The sequence below is a fragment of the Gorilla gorilla genome, chromosome 3 (genome assembly GCF_029281585.2).
Source record: "Gorilla gorilla gorilla isolate KB3781 chromosome 3, NHGRI_mGorGor1-v2.1_pri, whole genome shotgun sequence".
NCBI classification, from domain to species: domain Eukaryota; kingdom Metazoa; phylum Chordata; class Mammalia; order Primates; family Hominidae; genus Gorilla; species Gorilla gorilla.
In genome coordinates this window covers 153,542,547-153,548,005 of record NC_073227.2, presented here as the reverse complement: position 1 = coordinate 153,548,005, position 5,459 = coordinate 153,542,547, and the positions used below count along the sequence as shown (strand labels likewise).

General features: G+C 33.4%; 1 long non-coding RNA gene across 1 annotated transcript; it reads left to right on the top strand.

Annotated features, from left to right (window-relative positions):
• The first annotated feature begins 462 nt into the window (after positions 1 to 462).
• Positions 463 to 5,145, top strand: LOC129532946 (uncharacterized). The gene is made up of 3 exons (XR_008678911.2): positions 463 to 631; positions 1,276 to 1,534; positions 4,682 to 5,145. It is a non-coding gene; the product is annotated as an uncharacterized lncRNA (long non-coding RNA).
• Positions 5,146 to 5,459: the final 314 nt, after the last annotated feature.

The window sequence follows — 5,459 nt, the reverse complement described above, 5'->3', positions numbered from 1 at the left end:
AGGGGCGGGGGGAGGGCTTGCTTTCAGATTTCTCCACCTTTCTGGAGGAACTAAGGTACTTCTTCCATATATTGATTGATGTTTTGTGTCTCCCTAAAATGTATAAAACCAAGCTGTGCCCTGACTACCTTGGGCATATGTCATCAGGATTCCTGAGGCTGTGTCATGGGTGCGCACCCTCAACCTTGGCAAAATAAACTTCCTAAATTAACTGAGACTTGTCTCAGATTTTCTGGGTTCACATTTTGGTAACCACGGGGGGGATTCTGAGTGGAGATACCCCTGACCTTTGACAAATGTCCTGTTGGTGCTTGGTACCAGCATGAGCTAACTTTATGGTTCAAACCAATAGGACAATTTGCCGTGGTCTCAGAGCACCCCCTCCAGAGAATCCCTGAGCTCCAAAAATTTGGTTGAGATCAAAAGTTTATTTTGCTGTACAACTCCTCTTTTTGAGGGAGTTTTACTTGCTTCCAACAGGAAGGCAGGTTTTCTTGCTTCCATGATGATGGAAGGCAGACAACTCCTTTATGGAGTTTGAGCTTGCTTCCAACAGGGAAGATGAGGTTTTTTTTTTTTTCCTTCTTCTAGGATGGTAGAGAGCAGTCTACAACCTGAGACCCATCACCAGGTAAGAAATGGTGTGGGATTCTGTCTTGCAGGTTGCTTTTAAATGACTAAATTTAGCATTTAACAACCAGCTGATGTTAATTTCTGCTTACACTTAGAGCTCTCAGAAATCGTATAATTTGTGTGTTCATTGTTAGTTTTGCTGAACTGTTTTGTTGTTTGTTTCTGTCTTGGTCAAATCCAAAGGGGAACCCTAAATTGTAGGGAACAAGGCCTCTGAAGTGGGAGGAAAACAGCTAGCAAAATAGAAAAAAAAAAAAAAAAAGAAAATATTTTAATTTTAACTGCTTAAGGGGCTTTATTTACATAATAAGGGCACCTTTATGCCAGGCAGACCAAACAAAGAGCAATGGTTGTACTTCTGAAATAGCAGCATTTTGTCCTAGCTGAAATATGGTAATAAGATTTTCAAAAAAAATTTTTTAAGGAACTCAGTGATTAAAAGCCAACTTAATTAAAAGGCTAACATCCAAGATGTATGAGTGTCTGTGTGGAAGTTTGTATTTGAAAGGACTTCATGTTTGTGTTTTTCTCTCCTAATACCTTTTTCTTTTTTTTTTTTGAGCAAAAGTTTTTTTTTCTTTTTCTTAGTTGACTGAATTCTGTTTTCACCTGATTTTTTTTTTTTTTTTTTTTCTAAAATAGCTATTGGAACAGAGGCTACTCTTTGGTTTTCAAGAAAGAGTGTGGCTGTGCGTAGTGGCTCATGCCTGTCATCCCAACACTTTGGGACACCGAGGCGGGAGGATCACGAGGTCAGGAGTTCAAGACCAGCATGGACAACCTGGTGAAACCTCATCTCTACTAAAAATACAAAAATTAGCTGGGCATGGTGGTGTGTGCCTGTAATCCCAGCTACTCAGGAGGCTGAGGCAGGAGAATTGTTTGAACCGGGACCCAAGAGGTGAGGTTGCAGTGAACCGAGGTCATGCCACAGCACTCCAGCCTGGGCTGCAGAGCAAGACTCCATCACAAAAAAAAAAAAAGTGTAGTTTAATTTTATATATAATTTGGCTCAAAGAAAATAAAAGCATCTCCCTCTAGCACCACCAGATTTTCTTCTCTCTGTACCTTATGATGCAAATTTTGCTATTTGATTTTCACCTGAGTTGTTTCCTTTAATGTGCAAATTTAAGGCTATTTAGCTGACAACTGCCTAGGGTTGTGAAAGAGGTTATCAAGAATCTGAAAGTCTAAGATAGAAAAAAAAAAAATAGGGTGGGCGTTTCTTTATAAACCTATAAAATGTACTTCTATGGTCATGCCTAATATACATTGGCATGTATTTATATGTTCTGTACAAAATGTTTCACTACTAAAAATATATAAAAGAGCTCTAATTAATTGGCTTAAAGAAAATAAAAGCACTTAAATCAGCTACTAAAAAAGAAAACGACTAGCCAAATGCTTTTTCAAGTTTATGTAACTTAAGTAAAATCTTTAATAAATAAGCTAGCTTTAAAATTATTGGTAAAGTAATATTAAAAGTGTCTTAAGGAATTACCAACATATATTTGTGTTGCATTTATTAATCAAGCAAATTTTATACTCATCTCTGCCAAATATATTTGTGTCAAAATTTGGCATAGGAGACACAAAACTATAAACCCAGCCCAAATCAGAATGATCTTTGTTTGTGTAATTTTTAATAAATTAGACATTTATATGGGTTTAATGAAAATAGCTGCATCTTGAATTTAGTAAGATTACCTTAACTTCTAATCCTGTGGTTTTAGGCAGTTTGGTTCACAGCCAATAAAGAGGTTTATTTTGGGAAAGGACTCTTATTGTCTTTGTTTCAAAGCTAAACTTTAAGTTCCTCTCAAAGTTACTTTGGCCTATGCCCAGGAATGAACAAGGACAGTTTGGATGTTAAGAGCAAGACGGAGTCAGTTAGGTCCAATCTTTTTTCACCGCCTCAATTATAATTTTCCAATGGTAGTTTCATAACTTTAAATCATGACTATCACAGTTTTCATAAATAATCTAGGTAAACAATTACAATAAAATAAGTAAATGTAATGGAATAAATACTTGTAGTCAAACTCGTCTTAATTTAGAATATATGGTTATATTAAGTTAAATGATAGATATTTCATTATTTGAGTATTTTCCAATAAATATATACTGTAGGAAAACATTCTTGCTAAAAGAAAGTGTCCTTTTTTAAAAAAACGTGAACAAGTTTTGATTAATTCAAAGTTTATTTAAAGGTTATATATAAAACAAGGTAAAAGGAACCAGGAGTAAAAAAAAAAAAATATGTAAAGAAAGTTGTAAAAATTAAGAGGTTTTTTTTTTTGAGGTAAAAAAGCTTAAAGATAAATAATTTTATTTAAGAAATAATCTTCTGTGGTAAATTTAGTCCTAAAATAAAATAACTGGTTGTTTAAAAAGGAGGGATGTTCAGGAAAACCAAAAAGTCTGAACATGTGATGAACAGTCAGTGTAAGTCACAATAAGAAGATTTATATATATTTTTAAAATTATGTAATTAAATTGTCATATTATTATCAAGTTTTGGTTTGCTTAACAAAAGTGAGATACAATGTTTTTTTTAATTAAGGCTATTACATCCATGTATCTTCCTGTATGTGCTTTTAAAGTCCTTATAACACTGAGTTACAGGGCTTTAACTCCTAAGTCTAAAAAGGACACCAAGTCCTGCTAAATCTTAAACACTGACAGCAATTAAAGCCTCATCTTCAGGCCCTGTAGAAGATGCCAATCAAAATAAACTGCATTCCTGAGACACAGGGCAAAAGAGTTAAAGCTATTAAGTTCCTCGAGGCCCAGTGACTATCACGGAAGAGGTGGACATGTAAGATTACAAGGGCCGATTTTGAAAAATAAAATATATTCAGTTTCTCTATAAATTAATCATTAGTGTCAAAGGCACACTGATGCAAAACCAGTATACGGCCCCCTGTGTCAGATTAACAAGATTTTCTTGAAGCATTAACCAAGTCCTTAATAAAGGTTATAAAAGGCCTATGGAAGTTATATTTTATAATCGATTAAATTTTATAGATTATTTACAAAATTTTGAAAAAGAAAAGTAATTGGCTTCTTGCTGTTTTTATTAGGGCTTGTTTAGAAAATTAAGTCTCCTATCTCAAAAAATGAAGGTCTTCATCTTTTTTTTTTTTTTTTTTTAAATCCTCGAGTTATCACTTTGGTTAAATAAATGACTTTACAATGACCTGTAATCCTGTTTTGTAATACCAAGTGTTTTAAACCTTTTATATTTGATGAACTTCCCAAAACTAAATTATAAATTATGTCTTTTTCTAATCTAATTAAACCTTTAAGACATTAGATTTCCTAAAGTCCAAAAATCACATATGTTGGCTTATTTGGTATAAAAATTTTACAGGAAGCATTTGTCAAACATGAAATGTTGTTTGGTTTTCTTTGGGTTGTATTTGTAGGAATATGTTATTGGTATGTGTTCCAAAATTATGAGAAACTCCTATAATTCTGATATAACAGTGTACATTATCAGTAATCATAATTGTTATGTTAAAATTATTGTGTGCCACAGAGTTAACAAATTTCCTTGTCAATTGTGTCTTTGAACTATGGCTGCCTTAAAACTTTTTTTTCATTCATGGACAATTGTTGTCTTATTTGGGCCTCTTTAGAAGGTGGTTTTATAATCAGCTATAAAACTCCAACAGGTGCTCTGAAATGCAGGTTTCTGATAACTTTGGGGATAGTGACATCAGAATAGAGGAAAAACTTTCAGGACTCATGAAGAGCTAAAATGTTCATGAGTCTCAAGCAGAACAGGAATTAACTTCATGGATGGAACCAATCTTTTTGACTTTTGCTTAAAATGTTTGCTGATCCTTTTTTTTTATTTTTCAGAACTTTTCTTTTGAGCTATTGACAGCTTTTAACAATTTAGTATACTTCTTATGAATAAAATTTGGAGCATATTTGTTTCTTTCTACCTTTGGAATTTGGAAACTATTTGTGACTATTGTTAACTTATGGCAATACAGTTATTTGCATAAGTGTAATTAGAATATGTTTTCATTTGTAACAGGACACAATTGGAGAAATTATTTTACCAAGGCTTTGACTGGAATGATGTGCTTTCCTTTAAAGAATAAACTTGACTTATGGAGCCAATAAAGCCCTTTTGAAAAACTGGCCTCATGTTTTATGTACACAGTCCATGTGCAGGGGTTCTGACCTGTGATAAGTGAAGAATGTTACTTTCTGACAGGCACAGAAACCCCCAGGTTCATCTTGGAACCTCAAGAGGAGAGGAAATTCACCCAGTTCATAGGTATTTGATAGCACAAAGTCATGGCTGTGCTTGACTTTAAAAAGTCTTGTCTGAGATTCATCCTATGGAACAAAGTTCCATCAAAGCCAATTTAAAAGCCTATGTAAAAAATAATTATGCTTGCTGTGCTATATATACAAATAATTAGGCCAAGTATAGTAAGCAAACCATTTCTACTATGATTTGTCTTTAGTAAATGAGAAACTTGAGAGAAAAAAAAATTATGTTTTAACATGATTGTATGCCTATTGTTAGATTCTAGTCTTGCCTAATGTTTTATTTTTCAGTGTTTATTATTTTCTACAGTTTGGACTGAATTCTAATTTTTCTAGGCTACAACTCTTCAAAATAATGTTTTAAATTTTTTCTCCTTTTTTTCCATTTTTCCTAATTTGAAGTCACTGAAAACTAAGCTGTGCTTTCTTGAAACCCTGCAAACTGAAGCCAGACAACTTAAAAGAAAATAAAAGCAACCCATTTACATACATAAACCACTTTCATACCTGCCTACTAATGTATGGACTTCAGAGTA